At 41.8% G+C, this 21,751-nt stretch overlaps 1 pseudogene; it reads left to right on the top strand.

Moving 5' to 3' along the window:
• The first annotated feature begins 1,572 nt into the window (after window positions 1-1,572).
• LOC106605618 (sialin-like) lies at window positions 1,573-14,044 on the top strand (annotated as a pseudogene).
• The last annotated feature ends 7,707 nt before the right edge of the window (window positions 14,045-21,751 follow it).

Below are 21,751 nucleotides of genomic sequence, written 5' to 3'. Positions count from 1 at the left end.
CAGAAATAGTATTAGAAATATTGTCTTACCTTTGCTGATCTTCGTCAGAATGCACTCCCAGGACTGCTACTTCCACAATAAATGTTGTTTTTGTTCGAAATAATCCATATTTATGTCCAAATACCTCCGTTTTGTTCGTGCGTACAGATCACTTATCCAAAGGCATAATGCGCGAGCGCGGTACCAGAGACAGTCAAAATGTTCCATTACCGTACTTAGAAGCATGTCAAACGCTGTTTAAAATCAATCATTATGGTATTTTCAACGTAAAATTGCCATAATATTCCTACCGGACAATAGCATATTCATTCAAGAAGAAAAAGAAGGAGGGGCACGCTGTCGGGATCGCACATATCCAATCCCTTTGTCCACAGGCAGTCCACTGATTGACTAAGCTCCTATTATCTGCCCAGTGACAGGAGAATGCTGAAATAACTTTCTGAAGGCTGTTGACAGCCAATGGAAGCCTTAGGAAGTGCAACGTGACCCCACAGAAACTGTAGTTTCGATAGAGAATCAAAAGAACTACAATTCTCAGACTTTCCACTTCCTGGTTGGATTTTTCTCAGGTTTTTGCCTGCCGTATGAGTTCTGTTATACTCACAGACACCATTCAAACAGTTTTAGAAACTTTAGTGTTTTCTATCCATATCTAGTAATAATATGCATATTCTAGTTTCTGGGCCAGAGTAGTAACCAGTTTAATTTGGGTACGTTTTTCATCCAGCCGTGAAAATACAGCCCCCTACACCCCAACAGGTTAAACGGCGCCACTGGTTTGAACATCTACAAATATTTGTTATGGTCGGGCGCTGAAGTACTGCCCAAACTCTGCAAAATTTACACGCGTAGGTTTACAGATGCAATTATTGCTCAAAAATATTAACTTACAAGTTTGCAAATGCGAATACAACTACAAAATGATTATTATTCTTTTTTTTATCTTCACAACTCATCAGTAACATGTTTGAGAATGAGGGGAGGGGGGAATGCCTGCATGCAGGAATGCCCGAATTGTAGGCTGCAGTTGTACACTATTGAGCTAGCAAGCCCTCTGCGACAATGTTATTGGGGCACTGGAATTTCTGATTTGTATATAAATGTTAACTGTCACTGAAGTTGGTGGTTACTGCTGTACTGGTTTCAGATCCGAAGCGAGAGAAAAGGTCTGCATGTTTTGGTAAGGGGTCAGTGACGTCACACTCCCAAGAAGCTCAATCAACCCGACAGGTTCGCGACTCATGAATATTCATACAATTTGCCACCGCTTTTCTACCGGAGCTAAGCCACGTTCACGTGCTAGTCGGAACTAGGAAACTTGGACATTCCCGACTTGCTAACTGGTTGAACGCAGCAAGTGTAAAACTATAACGAGTTAGTAAGTCAGAAATGTCAGTTTCCTAGTTCCGACTAGCATATGAACAAGGCAGAAATTTCGCCACGGGTTCATACCTCAGTGGGTTCCCCTCAAAACGTCCGCTCAGTTCTCGTGATTCAATGCTGACTGCAATGAATGGGATGACAACTCCGTAGTTGCCGTACTTCCATACAACAAACATTTAACTCTGATGGTCATGTGCAATGGACCTATATGCATCGGAGACCGATGACCAAGAACGACCATTGTTACTCAGCCGACAAGATGATAAAGTTGAAAAAGGTCAGTGCAAGCTGGAACAGCTGCTTGAAGCAATCTTACTTTGTACTCTCTAAATAGCCTTTAAATAGGCCTTTTCACACTGCATCGTTCATCTTTGCCCCAGGCTAGACTGGCCCTGAAATAGCTTAGCCTGTATTAACACAACCATTTGTTACCCCTGGGCTAAGGTTTAGCACTGACCTAATACACACTTATATCCCAAAGCCCTGGGCTAACTGACAAACACATGCGACCAACATTCTATCTCTGACACGCAACCAATGTTAAAAGCAAAGCAATAAAACATTTATTAACACTAACACATTGCCTCTTGCACTAGCATTTGATTTCCAACAGTGGTGGTTTGTATAAACCTTGCTGACTGCCTGTCTGACCTCGTAAACAATGTAGTACTTTTGAAATTCGACCTCGCTCCTGTCAGAATGATGTACACGAACGAGACATCAACTTTTCTGATCCAGGCAAAATCATGAAACAATATTAATAAAATGGTTATATCCAATCAAATGTCAATAGAAAAGCTATGAAAACAGACAAATGGCACGTTTCCTGCACTTCCAGTTGTAGAGTTTGTAGCTTTACTAGTTGGCTAAGTGAGAAGAGCCTGCATGGCAACCATTTTTGTTATTCACAGCAACCAATGATTTAGCGTGGGTGAAAGTTTTTTTTTGTCCTCCGATGGAAATAGTATGTATCTACGTATCAAAATAATGCAGAACGTATAACAGGCATGACGAGCATATGTTAACTAAGTGACCGTGCAACTTTTGTGATGGACAGTGAGCATTCTAGGCCTTTTTCTTGACCCAATTTCACACTGGCACCCCCTGAAAAATCGGAATTAAGTTTTTCATATAAAACATTTATTAAAATAAACTATTCAATAATTTTTTCACAAGTAGCTCACTCTTGCAAAAAAAAATACTGTCAGGCTGTAGTATAACTGCAGTACACTGTAGTATAACTGTAGTTAGAGTGCAGTATAACTGCAGAATGTTGCAATTACAGCGTCCAAAATACTAGTTGACTGCAGTTACTGCAGTTTCAAAACTGACTTTTTTTTTTGTGAGGGCAGGGCCTTTACTGTTCCTCTATTGGCGGACCGATGTAGCAGGCAGATCATTTTTTGTACCCGTACCCCCCCACACCCCAAACTACTTCCCACTACTATGCTTCTAGCTAATTTCAAAACATTTACTCAGATAAATTCTGTGTGTAACGTTAGTCAACGAATGCCTCTGTTGCTTGCAAAACTGTCAAACCCTTCATTGACAAAAGTCAGCTGATGGAAAGAAAGCATACCCAAATGCGCAAAAATAAATACGGGAATCTGCGCCACGTTCAGTTGTCGAACATTGCAGATAGAAATGCTATAAATGGAGCTAAAATAATTACTTGTTTTACATGTTGGAGAGGCATGTTTTTTTCTACTTAACATACTTTTATCTGAACATTCCAAAATGGTGTGTCCTGCTGTACTAGGGCTATAGTCACTTTGAAACAAATGGAACAAAATGTGAAGGGACCTACCTGAATTTGTCCAATAGAAACTCATGTTTTCGATGCAAAACGTTTACCATTTATTACGGTTTGGACTAACGATTGCACCACAGGGATGTAATCATTAGTCCAATCTGTTTCAAACAGTTGCGATTTGCATCGAAAACAACAGTTTCAAATTCAGGTAGGTCCCTACCCATTTCATTCAGTTTGGTTCCTAGTGAATACACCCCATGCTGGTGCTCTACTGAGGGACTTCGTTAATAGCTTGTGGACATGGGCTGATCAAACAAGTTAATAATCTAGAGTCCTACACAAACATTCCACTTGAATAATAACAAAAAGAGAAATTAACAAACCAAAAAAGCATTTGCAAGAAAAATAGAAAGATCCAGTGCATTCGGGAACGTATTCAGACCCAGGGGTGGTTCTGGGGGGGGGCAGTGCCCCTGTGACAACAATTTTGGACCCCCTAAATGTGGAGTATGAAATCATTTTTACATAACAAATTTTTGCTATCGTTTGTTTTTTACATCCGTTATTAGACAGTGGCAACAAGGAACACTAATGATTATGAACATGGTCTTTTGCCTGCTAATGCCTGCAATGCAGTGAAGAAAACAATATGACAACAATGTCTAATGTAACTGGCCCCTCTAACAGTACAACTGGCCCCAGCTTGGCCCCCCCAGTTGAAATGGTCTAGAACCGGCACTGTTCAGACCTTGACTTTTTCCACATTTTGTTACAGCTTTATTCTAAAATGGATTAAATTATTTACTTTTCAATCTACACACAATACCCCATAATGACAAAGTGCAAACAGGTTTTTAAAAATGTTTGTACATTTATTGGAAACTAAAAAAGTATTCAAACCCTTTGCAATGAGACTCAAAGTAGAACTCAGCTGCATCCTGTTTCCATTGATCATCCTTGATGTTTCTACAACTTCATTGGAGTCCACCTGTGCTAAATTCAATTAATGGGACATGATTCGGAAAGGCACACACCTGTCTATGTAAGGTCCCACAGTTGACAGTGCATGTCAGAGCAAAGACCAAGCCATGAGGTCGGAGGAATTGTCCGTAGAGCGCCAAGACAGGATTTGTGTCAGATCTGGAAAAGGGTAACAAAACATTTCTGCAGCATTGACGGCCCCCAAGAACACAGTGGCCTCCATCATTCTTAAATGGAAGAAGTTTGGAACAACCTAGAGCTGGCCGCCCGGCCAAACTGAGCAATCGTGGGAGAAGGGCCTTACTCAGGGAGGAGACCAAGAACCCAATGGTCACTCTGACAGAGCTCCAGAGTTCCTCTGTGGAGATGGGAGAACCTTCCAGAAGGACAACCATCTTTGCAGCACTCCACCAATCAGGCCTTTATGGTAGAGTAGCCAGACGGAAGCCACTCCTCGGTAAAAGGCACATTACAGCCCACTTTGAGTTTCACAAAAGGCACCTAAAGGATTCTCAGACAATGAGAAACAAGATTCTCTGGTCTGATGAAACCAAGATTGAACTCCTTGGCCTGAATGCCAAGTGTCACGTCTGGAGGAAACCTGTCACCATCTGTACAGTGAAGCATGGTGGTGGCAGCATCATGCCATGGGGATGTTTTTCAGCGGCAGGGACTGGGAGACTAGTCAGGATCGAGGGAAAGATTAAATAGAGCAAAGTACAGAGAGATCCTTGAAGAAAACCTGCTCCATAGAGCTCAGGACCTCAGACTGGGGCGAAGGTTCACCTTTCAACAGGACAACAACCCTAGGCGCACAGCCAAGACAACGCAGGAGGGGCTTCGGGACAAGTCTCTGAATGTCCTTGAGTGGCCCAGCCAGAGCCCGGACTTGAACCCGATCGAACATCTCTGGAGAGATCTGAAAATAGCTGTGCAGCGACGCTCCCCATCCTGTAGATTGATGAGGGGGAAAAATACCTATTTATTCAATTTTAGAATAAGGTTGTAACGTAACAAAGTGGAAAAGGTCAAGGAGTCTGAATACTTTCCGAATGCACTGTAGCTGTTTATTAAGGCCTTTTGGATCGACTGATTATTTGATCAGCCCATGTCCATTTGCTATTATTGACATTTATTATTGGCATGGCTAGTGGGACACTCCCCTGCGAGGCTACATAGGTGCCTCCAAACTTTTCTTACCCAAGGCTCTGATGAAGTAGCCTGGTGCTAGGTGATGTTAGCAATGTTATTTTAGCAACGCGGGTGTATTTACATACACTAGTGTTGCTTTCAATTGGGTTGCACAAAAACAGCCCGTGGGAAGCTAGACGTAAAATACAAGTCCATTGCAACTTACTGTGACGATGGGCAGGACAGTTGGTCATTATGACGGGGGGGGGGGAATTTGACACAAAATATCTAAAGGATCTTATTATTAAACATACTTTCCAAATGTGGGCCTGCTGTAGACCCACTTCCTCTCTGCTTACTTCTTGTCAAAATTAAAGTCCTACATGTGCGCCATATGTGAACAAAAAAGGACTAACTTGTAGTGGACTTTTATATTGACATGAGGTAAGCAGCAGAGATGAAGTGGGCTCTCTGCTTAGCTGCTCAGTTTGACAGCTGCGCCAGTGCGAGAGGAAGACGCGTGTGCTTTGCGGTTTCCCTGATCTTTTTTAGGAAGTTTTCCTTAAGATCACTCATCGACCCACACGCTGCATCGCTGTCATTCAGCAGCAGACGATGCCCTGTTAGCCACTGACTTGTCAATCCCACTCACCGCTGTCATGAAATTGATTCATGCTGGACACTGACTGAGCTCAATTGTCATGACACACAAATACAGTGATGACATTCTGTCCCCTTCATACAAACTTTGAGAAATAACGAGGAGCGCCCACAGTGTGCTTTGTGCGGACGAACAAATGAATAAAACGACACGTCCTGACCAAACATCCACAACGCGACGGTAAACCCAGGGAGTTATTTCAGAACAGGGCAGAATGCTTCAGGAAACAGTGCTTCGAAAGTGGAAAAGTAAACTAGCAAGGCATTGTTGTCATTTTATAACAGGTGATGATAAGCAGAAATAAGGGAGTACTCTCTCATAGTAGATGTAAGTTTCTCTGATGAAAAATTCTACTGTACATCTTACTGTAGAAATTATTGTTGAAAACATGTCTATGTTGGAACTGTTGCTGTTAAAATACAATTAATTTTATTCTGAACTGGAATAAACTGATTGAAGCAAGATGCTTTTTGAGGCAAACATACTCACTTTTCTGGCCTGGAAGTGTGTTCTCATTCAAAACTAGACAGATAGCTAACAACTGAGTCTTCAATAAACTCCCAAGGCGTGACTTTTCTTGAATGAATATATTGAAAGCGTTTGTTGTGAAACAATAATATACTTTAGTAATCAATTCACATCGACATACTGTAGCTGTACATTATACATTTCAAGTTGAAGTTGCATGGTACCTTGGCACATGCTTTGTATTTATGCATCTGGCATGATGCCAAACCAGATAGACAATTATGAGTAGCAACTAGCCAACTCCTTTCATTACTCTAATGATGTGCAAACACCTCCGTACAATAACAAAGCATATTACACTAGAAACAGTAACAAAACGACAGTATTATGTTTTACAATTCGTTTACATGACACACGAGCAAACTAATATAGCTGACGGCATACATGAAAGGCAAGGCAATTTGCGTGAGTAAATGCAACCAACTAACATTGATAAGTAAGCAATTCTACCAATAACAATATCATCAGTAGCAATATGCTTCAATCGAACTTAGAAACAAATATTTTCCGAGACTGAAGCGTGACAAGAAATGGCTGCACTGAAAGAACTGCACCGTAGCGTTGTTTTTAGCCGCTTCTCTGCGTGCAGAAACGACTACTTCCTGTTTCCGTGCAGTCTTTATAAGTACCAGAGAGCTCCACTAGGGGGCTCTCCCTATAATAAAATAATCTGTTACATTCTAACAGGATGGCAGCCCACTCACACAGTTCTGGGTTGCTCATCTACAGCAGGTCATCATGACCTCAGTGTTGCACTGTCAAAACCTGAGCCCAAAATAGACATGCTTGTTGAAAACTTCAACCAGCCATACACCTCTCATTAGGACTGTGTGTGTGTTTTCTGGTCTATATCTGTGTGATGTGATCAATCAATTTATTCCAGTTCAGAATAAATAATATGTATTGTATTTTAACAGGAACTTTCTATCAACACTAATATCAACAGTAAGATGTACAGTAGGCCTGAATTTTTTTAAATCTGTACTGTTAATTAGGGTTGCACGATCAAAAAGCCTGTGTGTGTGTTCTGTTATACATTTGTGTGATGTGATCAATTAGTCCAGTTTAGAATGAAATTATTTATTGTATTTTAACAGCAACAGTTCCAACCTAGACAGGTATGTAAGAGTGTTTTTAATTGGGAAAAATAAACTTTAAAATATATTTATGGGTATTTCATTGTTTGTTTTTGTCTATATTGCATTTGTATTTTTAGGCATAAGGGCAATGTACTGATATTTACATATAGTTGCATATTTTCCTAAGCTTTGGGTCCCAGGAAAACACAGACTTTTTCATTTGGGTCCCAGGCTGAAAAAGTTGAAGAACCCCTGCTGTAAGCAGTCTATGGACCAGGTATAACAGCAACCCATGCTTTGGTTTTGTTTAACTGGCCACTTTTACAAGGTTAGACAAATGTAATGTGGGTGAACTATTCCTATAACAAGGGGGGACTTTAAAAAAAAATAATCACCTAATTGCAGGAACAGCAACATCTAGTGGTCAGAAGCTGGTAATATCAGGATGCAGGATGGGCCATAAAACCAACAACTTCAAAAACAGATTTCTCTGAATAGGGGAAAAAACTCAGAATTATTATTAAACAAGCAAAATTTAAGTCAGATGTGTTCTTTCCCCCTCCTTGACTCTGCCTCCCGTTAGCCCCAGAAATCGATTTATGTCTACAAAATAAGGTTGATTAGTGTACTGGGGCTACGCTTCTCCTGTAGCAAAGTGGAGCTAGCAAGAAGGAATCTACCACCCTTTACACATCCAATTTGTCAATCTGTAAAAAGGTATTAAAGTTTTTTTCTGGGCAGAACCCAGAAAAGTTTTCAATATTGATTGATTAGGCATGTTGCGGAAATATTAAATGTGTCACACTTGATTGTCAGCAAGTTGGCGAGGTCACAGTTAAACTTAGATGCATAAGTACCGGTCTGAAGTGCGCTCCCAAAAGGGAATTCCTTACATAGAGCCTAATATACTGCTATCTGAACCTACATCAACATGATTCATTGGATAGGTTCCTACATGTGACTGGCTCTGTCTCCTATTTTAACTTAAAGAACATATTCTGGGGCGTTCTAACAATGTTCCTCCGGAGGGCCGCCCCCCTCCCCCATCTCTTGACCAGATATAGGTAGGAACCAAGGGTTGTTTATGACACCAAAGATAAGATGCACAAAGAAAATGTCCTTTACAGGCATATTGAGTTCAAGAACTAGCCTAAATTACATATGGTGATTAAACTCAAGTGTATTGTGGAAATGGATATCTGACTTGTCATAGTCATCATGTTAGGCTTAGTATGTCAATGTCTGGACGTCGCCCCGTTTGTTTATAAAGTTGTCGTCTTGATATAATTGTGTTAGTGGCGGGTTTAGCCTAATCCAGTGTTTCCCAAACAGGGCTAGGGTCTACAAGCAGTCTACCATATGAACAGCAGTTGAATATGGGGGACACAGTCTCACCTTTTAGCTAACCAACCACCCTGCCAGCTTTGTGTAGTCAGTCAGTGCCACTGTTAGTAGGCCTACCATCACTGTTAAATATTTCTCCACTGTCTCATGTTTTGCATTCTCTTCTGGCCAGCAGTTTGTTTGTGCCATGGGTTGTAGAACAAACTGTCATTTTCAATTCTTGCATGTCTATTTTAAAACAACACATTTTTTTAACTGGTTTGCCATGCATTTGTTGCCTATGCACTATTTACCAATACTACCATATTCAGCTGTCAAATATTTATTTTAGACCTGGCCCTGAACTGACTGTGAGAGGTAGCCTATAGGTCTAACAATTTAAATGAACAGGGAGCCATCCCCTTCACTCTGAGTTGCAGGTCTCAACTTACCCTCAGGTTCCTGGTTTAGATCCCCCATGGTAGACAGACACGAGACACCATTTCATTCCCACAGCCATATTCATTCTGAATAGTGGTCATGGGAGGAATAGTTGTCAGGTTGCATTAAATGAGCTTCTGTTCTAGAGGAATGCTTTGGGTTATAAAAGGATGCCATGATTCAACAATAACAACCTTCAGTCTCATAAACAGCTCTTAGCCATAGTTAATGGTACTAAAAAAAGAGAGATGCTGTAGAATATTGTGAAGGAAAAAAGATACTAACACTGTAGCTGTCCTCTATGATCAACATTAGGTGTATGTGACAATACAGCATATTTTAATAATAATTGATTATTGTGATATTTTACTGTGCCTGGTCCATTTCCAACGGGTTACAGCATCTTACAACTCTCTCTGTTTCTCTGGTCTCCCTCCACTCTCTCCTTCTATCTCTCCCCTCCCTCTCTCCTTCAGCCCCTGCATGCTGCTCGTCGAGGTACGGTCTGTCCCTGCTCTCCTGTTATGGTTTCTTTGTGACTTATGCCCTTAGGGTCAACCTCAGCGTTGCCATGGTTGACATGCTTAACAACACAGACGCCAGCGGCAGCCCCAAGCACAACCACACTGTGAGTATCACCAGCCCCAGCACTGCTTGCCCCAAACACAACCACATTGTGAGAAATAATGTAATACTGCAACCACTATGACTGCACACATTACACACCTCACTGTGATTGTGACGCTTAATCACAACACCACATGATAAGCAACCGTATCTGTGTTGACTCTCTTGTTTGCTCTGGCCAGACAGACTAAGGATTGTCTGTGTGTTTGTGTGTGTGTCTGCCAGGCCAGTGTGTACGACTGGGACTCTGAGACCCAGGGCTGGATCCTGGGCTCCTTCTTCTTCGGCTACATCCTGACTCAGATCCCAGGGGGCTACCTGGCAAGCAAGTACCGTAATTTCCAGACTATTAAGCGCACCTGAATATAAGCCCGCACCCACTGAATTAAAAAGAATATATATATTTTGAACATAAATAAGCCGCACATGTCTATAAGCCGCAGGTTCCTTCCGGTACATTGAAACAAATGAACTTTACACAGGCTTTAACGAAACATGGCTTGTAACAAAAATAAATAGGCTTTAACGAAACACGGCTTGTAACAAAAAAATAATAATTAGCAGTAAGCTTTAGTTGTCTTTTTGCACTGAGTCAATTCCTCACGCTGCTGTTTCCAACGTCTTATCATCGACTCATTAAGACCAAGCTCCCGTGCAGCAGCTCTATTTCCTTTTCCAACAGCCAGATCAATCGCCTTCAACTTGAAAGCTGCATCATATGCATTTCTCCGTGTCTTTGCCATGATGAGGGTGACAAAATGACTACCGTAATCAGAATGATGGGAAGTTTGAGAGCGCTCGATTTAATCTAAACAGTAAACAAAAAAGTTGTTTGACCTTAACCTGTTCGGCAATTTCATTGGTCTAATGAAAGCTTCATGCCGCCAAAAAACTGAGCACATCACAGAATGTGTTTTTTTTTTAGAAAAAAAAATTGAAAGCGGGAAAAATCCATATATGAGCCGCGTCATTGTTTAAGCCGCGAGGTTCAAAGTTTGGGAAAAAAGTTGCGGTTTATAGTCCGGAATTTACGGTATGTGGCCAAATGGCTGCTGGGCCTAGGAATCCTGGGAACTGTAATCTTCACCCTCCTCACCCCCATGGCTGCCGACCTGGGCGCAGGTTACCTCATCGCTGTCAGAGTGCTAGAGGGCATCGGAGAGGTAGTGTGTGTGTGTGTGTGTGTGTGTGTGTGTGTATACACACACAAGACTGCTATAAGCTCTGTTAAGTACTCATGAGAACTCACACTATAGCATCTGTATGACCTCTTAATTACATATTAAAAAAATGTGTGGTTCCTTTGCCATGTTAATCAGATTACTTCTCAGTGTGTCCTGAGTCTGTGCCCAGTCGTAACCCAGGGATATTTTTGTCAACCAGGGACTGACGTTTCCCGCCATGTGGGCTTCTTGGGCCCCACCAATGGAGAGGAGCCGATTGCTCACCATTGCTTACACTGGTATTGCACACCTAACCCACCCTGCACATACATTTCTTATTCTGGGGACTCACTCATGTTTGCATGTGTAGCATATTATTTTTCTTAAAGTTACAATATGTAACTTTTTGGGCGACCTGACCAAATTCACATAGAAATGTGAATTATAGATCTGTCATTCTCATTGAAAGCAAGTCTGTTATGTGTGCTATTTCTATGCTTCCCGTGCTTAACATTTATTTTTATTTTTTTTCACCTTTATTTAACCAGGTAGACTAGATGAGAACAAGTTCTCATTTACAACTGCGACCTGGCCAAGATAAAGCAAAGCAGTGCGACACAAACAACAACACAGAGTTGCACATGGAATAAACAAACACAGTCAATAATACAACAGAAAAAGTCTATATACAGTGTGTGCAAATGAGGTAGGATAAGGGAGGTAAAGGCAATAAATAGGCCATAGTGGCGAAATAATTACAATATAGCAATTAAACACTGGCATGATAGATGTGCAGAAGATGAGTGTGCAAGTAGAGATACTGGGGTGCAAAGGAGCAAAATAAATAACAGTATGGGGATGAGGTAGTTGGATGGGCTATTTACAGATGGGCTATATACAGGTGCAGTGATCTGTGAGCTGCTCTGACAGCTGGTGCTTAAAGTTAGTGAGGGAGATATGAGTCTCCAGCTTCAGTGATTTTTGCATTTTGTTCCAGTAATTGGCAGCAGAGAACTGGAAGACAAGGCGCCCAAAGGAGGCTGACCAGAACGCTCATACGTGCACCATGTTATTTTAACTGAAATGCACAAGGTCCTCTACTCTGACAATTAATTCACAGATAAAAGTTAGATTCTAGTAATCTCTCCTCCTTCAGTCTTCTTCTTCTTCTTTGGACTTTATATGGCAGTTGGCAACCAACTTTAAGGAGCATTACCACCACCAACTGGACTGGAGTGTGGACCTCAGTTCATTTTTCAATGACCCACGTGGGTATATGCTCTTACAAACCAATGAGGAGATGGGAGAGGCGGGACTTGCAGAGCGTCAAGCGTCACAAATAGAACCAAGTTCAATTTTAGCGCCTGGCTACGCAGACGCTCACGAGCAGTGTGGGTGCAATGATTGACTAACGTATGTGTACATTTATTTTGCAACGCTCACGCATGCGACATGAGTGGTGTGGTCAGAATGTAAGTTTAGTTTTTGCATCTTTTACTTTTTGTTTTGTACACCAGCTGACAATACAATATTTTTGGTTATTGAAAAGATATTTCACAGCGGTTTTGATGGTACAATGATTCTCTACACTACTTGTTTTGTCACATAAACTGAAATTAGGCGAACCATTAGAATCTTAGCAACCAGGAAATGGCAGCGCGATTCCTGCATATTGCACCTTTTAAGTTGATGTGATTTTCTTCACATGGCAACTTAATAAAAAAACTCCTCTGTCCAGGTGCTCAGCTGGGTACAGTGGTCACCCTTCCCCTGTCTGGTCAGATCTGCTTCTACCTCGACTGGACCTGGGTCTTTTATATATTTGGTAAGGCCGGCAGAGAGTTTGAAACAGAGAAGATGTGAAACTGAACGTTTCAGCATTTGACCCATTTCACACAGGTTTTCCGTAGTGTCGGCTTTGTACAGTTTTGTCTTTGTTCATGCTTACAATGAATACAGACACGGTTTCCTTGATGCATTCCTTTTTTAGGGAACATAAAGGGGAAAACACTTGGTGGGAAATATGATTGGGGGGAATTTAAGTCCATGTCACAAGAAAAGCTTGTGCGGCATGTCCGTCCGTGTGTGTGTTTACATTTTAGTCATTCAGCAGATGCTCTTATCCAGAGAAACGTACAGTTTGACCATTAGTGCATTATTTGACTGTGTGTGTTTAGGTATTGTGGGGATTGTATGGTTCATCCTGTGGGCTCTCCTTGTCAGTAACACTCCAAGCACACACCTGCGGATCTCAGAACAGGAGAGACTCTACATCACTTCTACCCTGAGTAAGGCGGTATGTTGCAAAAGCAGCTGGGAATTGTAGTGTCTGATCTTTATCTCTAAGGCCCAATCTCTTTGTAAAGTGGCAGACTATGGTTGTGTCAGGCTCATGAACATTAAGTACATAAATATAGAATACAGTGGTCATATACGCACTGAAGTTATGTACAGCTTTTTGTGGTTTTTTTTGTCCTCAGTACAGTAGCAGTGTAAACTGGCACACTATTTGGTGCGACAGCAATCTCAACAGGAGGAACTGACTGCCTTTTTATGAACACTGTTATATGCAACCCTTTTACTGCGGTCACATAACTTTTATTCTATTTTTACTTCACATTTGTTATGCAACACTTGGCAGACATTGAGACATTTAAAAAAAAAAAAGGTGTTTCTAGCCAAACATCCACAAAGTGCTTTTCTCAGCCACCCTCAAATAAGCCTGTGATAAGTGACATTTCACATGTGCAAGTCTAGTGTTATTTTAAGATGGCCATGTTTGATGTTCTTTTGTTCAGATCTCTCTGACGGGACCACATCCCCTGGGGGTCCATCTTGGAAGTCCATGCCGCTGTGGGTCATAGTGCTGGCTCACTTCTCCTACCACTGGACCTTCTACACGCTACTCACCCTGCTGCCCACATACATGAATGAGGATGCAGGTAGAAGTTGCCAGCCTGGTCTCATAGACTAGACGTAACATAGTAAACATAAATCTGGGACACTCAAATTAGTATGATATGTTACGTTTGGTATGGTTACATTAGACAGATGGTTACTTAAGGCAAAAACTAAAGTATGGTGGATGGCAGGTTTCGAGTTCGAATGTCATCACGGACAACTTCAGCATTTTAGCTAATTAGCAACTTTTCAGCTACTTACTACTGTTTAGCAACTTTGCAACTACTTAGCATGTTAGCTAACCCTTCCCCTAATCTCAGGGCCTAAAATTAACACCTGACAAATGCAGGTAGATTTTGGCATTGGCGGGTAAAATGTCTATTTCACCAGCCACTTTGGCGGGTGGTCAGGGCACCACAGTGTGAGCGTTTCACTTGCATTTTTTTTATAAAAATAGTAATCACATTTATAGTAAAAAAAAAAAAATTGTCATCTCATCTGTGATATTTTGATTAAAAAACTTGGGTCACAAATAATTTCATTAAACAATATACTGTACCACATTACTTCTTACTAGTAATACATTTATTGTTTCAGAAACATTACAAAGTAGGATGCTCATCTGTTTTTTTGGTGTAATTTGAGTGAAAAAAATCATATTGGAGCTGGTAGATTTTTTTTATCTACCTGCCACAGTAGCTGGTGGATCAAAAAGTAAATTTTATGCCCTGCCTAACCTTAACCCTTTTACCTAACTTCTAAACATACCCCTAGCCTTGCTAATGTTGGCCAGCTAGCTAATATTAGCCACCTAGCTAGAATTTGTAACATATATGATACATTTAGCAAATTCGTAAAACATAATACGAATTGTAATTCGTAACATATCATACGAAATGGGTGATGGACATCCACAAATTAATACATATCATACGAAACGCAACATATCATACTAAATGGAGTGTCTCAGATTTACATATATAATAATACGAAATGCTCTGAGACTAGGTTGAAGTTTCTAGTTATCCCATATCTAGGATCAGATACCCTCATAAAATCCTATCCTTTGATCCTATCCTATCCAAATCCTACCAGATACCCTCATCAAATCCTAACTAGTATTACGGAGAACAAGGCAACACTGACCTTAGACCAGTGTTTAGGTAGGGGCAACTTCAACCTACTTTATTGGGCTCACAGATGCTTCCTATTGTAGAACACTATAGAGGAGTGGCAGTCAGTGTCCTACATCTCTACTGGGATCAACCTGTTCGGAGCAGCTTTCTACACTCTGTTTTGCCAAGTCGAGGATCAACACTGAGCATCCACAATCCCCATTCCAAGGCAACTGAGGGGGACAAAGGGTGCACCAAAATGAACTCACAGCCATGGCACAGTTTCCTGTCAGTCTTCACCAAGCTGCTCTACGCACAACGCTATTGGGAAAACAGCCTTGTAAAGAAAACGTTTTAAGATTTTAATGTATGTTATTTTTGTTAAGTGGACCCAATATAATGGGTATAAGTGAATTTCTTTTAATCAATTATCAATGATTTTACTCTTTATGTAGGCCTTTTTGTGTGGTATGATAACCCCTTTAGTTTTTTACTTTGTTGACAGGTAGGGGATTGCGCTGGACTTTGGACTCTTGTGCCTAAAATCACTTGATGAAGTCTTGCATGGACTGACATCAGACAAGTACCATTTCTACTTTTAGTCATCATTTGTTGCTTCCTCCGCTAGATGCTCAGAGGAAAAAACAACAACAAGCCCTATGAATTAAGGATCTTGTATGTAGCACAGTTAGTGCCAACTGAAAGAACCCAATCTCAGAGGATAGAATCCAAGTGCAGTTCACCCACTGGTGGGTTTCTCTACTTGTGAGAAACTCATTTTTTGCCCTTCCGCTTGTGTCTTAGTGATGGCTACAGTGGTTTTCAACCGGTGAACATTTTTTTTAAACACTCACATATAAACGTGACCTGTGGAATGAATGTGGGATTTTGACTTGAGCACCAGTGCCGTTACAAAGACAATCCACTGAACAATACATGAAATGGCACAGATGGTTACATCTGTATTGTTGTTTCAAGTCTGGTGCGACGGATCTGTTACATTTATAACTTGAGGGGCATAAATCACAAGCAAAGTAATTTGTATAATTTTACTTTGCCTGTGAGAATCATTAGCACAGGCAAGTCTGATTAGGCTTAGTGGTACCACAGCCTCTGCCATAGAAAAGAACCTGGAGTGGCTTCGTGTCTGTGGTTGCACATTTTACATTGCAGAAAACCACTTGTCTCTAGACCTTTTTGTTCAAAAGTAAGACCTGTTTTACTGGAGCTAGCCTACATGGTTTTTGTTTCTATTGGAGATTTGTGGGACGCTCTTGAAGGTTTACACACAAATTAACCATAATGAGTAAGAAACTATGAAAATAGTTTAAAGAAAACCTTATTTAAATTTTGGTACATCCTGTTCTTTTGGTATCTGTCAAGGAAGGACACAACTCTGTGGAGATATGAAGAGAACAGAAGCTAGCTTGAGCAGCAGCACCTAGAAAAGAGTAACAAAACTGGTGTTATTACTTGTTTTCACGCTATGTTCACACCAGGTTCTCACACATCTACTAACTGCCACGTAGACAGAGGTTGTACTTTTCTATAAGCTGAGACACAACTCTGTTTATTGGGCTCTTAGCTCTGCACAATTGAGTGATTGTTAACTGCTCCAGAATTGCAATTCTTATAATAAAGATGTTTGAAGAATCTAGTCTCTCTTCCTTTTGGTTAGAATTTCCACGACGTGCCACAGATTCGTTTTTTTGCCCATCAAGGTGTGCAACGGTTCAAAAACGGTTGGGAACTACTGGGCTAGAGTGTATAGGAATATGACCATCATCAACCCAGTGTGTCTCATCTAATTGAGACGTGACAGAAAACGGATACAAACAGCAGTATTCCCTGTGTGAATCTGTCTACCATCCAAATGTCATAAAAACATTTTTTGTTACTGATCAATTGTTTCATGTTTACTTGCTGGTCCAACTACAATTAAGGAGTTTAAGAGACTTATCTACTTAATACATTTTTTTTTAGATAATGTTTCAATTTTTTCATGAGATAATATTCTGAACACAAACATTCTTTACACACTACATACAATGTTAATCATGGTATATTGTTACTATTATGGCCAATTTGTTTTCTTTATGTGAGGCTGACATTTATTGCACAGGCTGTTTCCCCCACCTTAAGGAACTGTACTTTTTATATTTCTGAGAGACCTTATGGTCAGTTTCTGAATAAGCTTTATACACCTCAAAGTAATCAATGTGGAAAATGAATTTAAATTTGAATATTGGCATACCAGGTTGAATTTGACGCTTGATCTTTTAGAAAGAAAAAGCAAAATAAAGAACAGCACATTATTAAACCATTTATTTCAGTCAATGACCAATGTAAAAGTTTTTATTGATATCGTTTTTTTGTTGTAGTTTATAATTGTAATTATTAATTGCTACTTTTTACCCCTTTTTCATGATATCCAATTGGTAGTTAGTTTTGTCCCATCGCTGCAACTCCCGTACGGACTCAGGAGAGGTGAAGGTCGAGAGCGTTGTGTCCTCCGAAACACGACCCTGCCAAACCGCACTGCTTCTTGATACACTGACTTGCTTAACTCCGAAGTCAGCCACACCAATGTGTCGGAGGAAACGCCGTCCAACTGGCGACCGTGTCAGTGTGCATGTGCCCGGCCCACCACAGGAGTCGCTACAGCATCATGGGACAAGGACATCCTGGTCGGACAAACCCTCCCCTAACCCAGACGACGCTGGGCCAATTGTGCCCCGCCTCATGGGTGTCCCTGTTACAGCTGTCTGTGACACAGCCCGGGGTCGAACCTTGATATGTAGTGATGCATCTAGCAATGCAGTGCCTTAGACTGCTGCGCCACTCGGGAAGCCTTAATAAAACATTTTAATGAAATCGTATTGAATATGCATGGTCTTGACTCTTCATTTAGCCCTTAATTACACAAACTCACTGACAGCAGGTAGTGGTTCATTTGGGGTAATTCTAAAGCCAACCAGGGTGTGGCTATAATTTTTTCTCATGTACCTGCTGTGCAAAACATGGAGAACAGTCCTATAGGCTAAGATGGCGCCGGAGCAGAAGGCAGACGTTTTACGTGCACCCAACCGATAGTTTTTTTTGTTCTTTTATCTGCGTTGTAACTTATTGTTTTACTATTTTTGTACATAATGTTGCCGCTACCATCTCTTCTGACCGAAAATAACTTCTAGACATCAGGACTGCGATTACTCACCACAGACTAGCAGAACCCTTTTTCTTCTTTCACGACTCTGACGAGCCCAAGGCGAAGGATATACGTCTCCCTCGGGAACAGGCCCCGACCCCAGTGATCTGAGTGAAGAGGAGGCGGAGAAAGAGAGGCCGGAGGGCAGGCTGCCTTCTGAGGAGTCGGAGGCGATCGAATAAACCCCCACTCCCCTCAATTCTGCAAGCAAACATGCAATCTTTGGACAATAAAATGGACGAGTTATTGGGTAGATTAAACTACCAACGGGACTTTAAAAACTAACATCTTATGCTTCACGGAGTCGTGGCTAAAAGACGACAATATCAATATACAGCTGGCTGGTTATACGATGTACGGCAGGATAGAACAGCGGTGTCTGGTAAGACAAGGGGCGGCGGTCTATGTATTTTTGTAAACAACAGCTGGTGCGCAATATCTAAGGAAGTCTCGAGCTATTGCTCGCCTGAGGAGAGTTTCTTATGATAAGCTGTAGACCACATTACCTACCGAGAGAGTTTTCATCTGTATTCTTTGTAGCTGTTTACATACCACCACAGTCAGAGCCTGGCACTAAGATAGTATTGAATGAGCTGTATTCCGCCATAAGCAAACAAGGAAACACTCAACCAGAAGCGGCGCTCCTAGTAGCCGGGGACTTTAATGCAGGGAAACTTAAATCAGTTTTACCAAATTTCTATGTTAAATGTGCAACCAGAGGGAAAATAACTCTGGACCACCTATACTCCACACACAGAGATGCATACAAAGCTCTCCCTCGCCCTCCATTTGGCAAATCTGACCATAATTCCATCCTCCTGATTCCGGCTTACAAGCAAAAATTAAAGCAGGAAGCACCAGTGACTAGATCAATAAAAAAATGGTCAGATGAAGAAGATGCTAAGCTACAAGACTGTTTTGCTAGCACAGACTGGAATATGTTCCGGATTCCTCCAATGGCATTGAGGAGTACACCACATCTGTCATTGGATTCATCAATAAGTGCATCAATGGCATCTTCCCCACAGTGACCGTACGTACATACCCCAACCATGGATTACAAGCAGCATCTGCACTGAGCTAAAGGCTAGAGCTGCCGCTTTCAAGGAGTGGGACTCTAACCCGGAAGTTTATAAGAAATCCCACTATGCCCTCCGATGAACCCTCAAACAAGCAAAGCATCAATACAGGACTAAGATCGAGTCGTACTACACCGGCTCTGACGCTCGTCGGATGTGGCAGGGCCTGCAAACCATTACAGACTACAAAGGGAAGCACAGCTGAGAGCTGCCCAGTGACACGAGCCTACCAGAAGAGCTAAACTACTTTTATGCTCGCTTCGAGGCAAATAACACCGAACAGGCATGAGAGCACCAGCTGTACCGGAAGACTGTGTGAACAAGCTCTCCCCAGCCGATGTGAGTAAGACCTTTAGACAGGTCAACATTCCCAAGGCCGCAGGGCCAGACGGATTACCAGGACGTGTACTGCGAACATGCGCTGACAAACTAGCAAGTGTCTTCACTGACATTTTCAACCTCTCCCTGTCTGAGTCTGTAATACCAACATGTTTTAAGCAGACCACCATAGTGCCTGTGCTCAAGAACACTAAGGTAACCTGCAAAAATGACTACCGACCCGTAGCACTCACGTCTGTAGCCATGAAGTGCTTTGAAAGGCTAGTCATGGCTCACATCAACACCATCATCCCAGAAACCCTAGACCCACTCCAACTTGCATACCGCCCCGACAGATCCACAGATGATGCAGTCTCTATTGCACTCCACACTAACCTTTCCCACCTGGACAAAAGGAACACCTATGTGAGAATGCTATTCATTGACTACAGCTCAGCGTTCAACACCATAGTGCCCTCAAAGCTCATCAATAAGCTAAGGACCCTGGGACTAAACACCTCCCTCTGCAACTGGATCCTGGACTTCCTGACGGGCCGCCCCCAGGTGGTAAGGGTAGGTAACAACATATCCGCCATGCTGATCTTCAACACAGGGCCCCTCAGGGGTCACTCATGACTGCACGAACAGGCACGACTCCAACACCATCATTAAATTTGCAGATGACACAACAGTGGTAGGCCTGATCACCGACAACAACGAGACAGCCTATAGGAAGGAGGTCAGAGACCTGGCCGTGTGGTGCCAGGACAACAACCTCATTAAATTTGCAGATGACACAACAGTGGTAGGCCTGATCACCGACAACAACGAGACAGCCTATAGGAAGGAGGTCAGAGACCTGGCCGTGTGGTGCCAGGACAACAACCTCTCCCTCAACGTGATCAAGACAAAGGAGATGATTGTGGACTACAGGAAAAATAGGACCAAGCACGCCCCCATTCTCATCGACGGGGCTGCAGTGGAGCACATTGAGAGCTTCAAGTTCCTTAGTGCCCACATCACCAACAGACTAACATGGTCCAAGCACACCATGACAGTCGTGAAGCGGGCACGACAAAACCTATTCCCCCTCAGGAGACTGAAAAGATTTGGCATGGGTCCTCAGATCCTCAAAAGTTTCTACAGCTGCACCATCGAGAGCATCCTGACTGGTTGCATCACTGCCTGGTATACTACCTCAACTAACTGGTGCCCCCGCACATTGACTCAGGATCGGCACCCCCCTGTATATATTGTTATTTTTTACTGCTGCTCTTTAATTACTTGTTACTTTTATCTCTTATTCTTATCAGTATTTTTTGAAACTGCACTGTCGGTTAGGGGCTCGTAAGTAAGCATTTCACTGAATACCTGTTGTATTCGGCGCATGTGACTAATTCAATTTGATTTATATTGCTGGACCCACTGGCGTACTGCAGTTTTGCAGCCCCCCCTCAATTTTTTTTAAAATAATAATTTAGGATTTTTTGGGGGGGGCAGCTAACTTCCAACAATTCTCCAAATGTTACCATGGGTCAAAGAGAAAAATGTTCTGTTTTATAGCTAATTTCATGATATTCTACACATTTTGCCATGAGGCTGAGAGGAAAATGTGCGTTTTATAGCTAATATCATCATTTTCTACAAATTTTTGCAATGATGCTGAGCGTCTTTAATAATGTAAAAGAACATTTCCTGCTTTTGAGAATAAATGCAACTCGCAAGCACGCAACGTGACGTGGAAATAAATACAACAACACTTGCAAACATGTCACTTGATATGTGAATAAATTCTATAAGATTTGCAAGCATGCAACTCAATTTCAGAATGTATGCAACTCATTCACTAAACTTGCGACTGATTAACCTTCTGTGAAGCAGAACTACATTTGCCGATTTTGAATCTGCACACTCAATAGTTGTATCACTAATTTAGCAACTGACCTCTGGCAAAAGTTTTGTAGGTGAAAAAAAAAAGTGCTCTGCATGCAGGTATAGCACATGGGGATGTGTAAAACTTATCTTCAGCCTGAAGTGTCCCCACTGCACCAGCGAATAGCTAG

Source organism: Salmo salar, chromosome ssa01 (assembly GCF_905237065.1).
Source record: "Salmo salar chromosome ssa01, Ssal_v3.1, whole genome shotgun sequence".
NCBI classification, from domain to species: Eukaryota; Metazoa; Chordata; class Actinopteri; order Salmoniformes; family Salmonidae; genus Salmo; species Salmo salar.
This window is presented reverse-complemented; position numbering and strand designations above follow the sequence as displayed.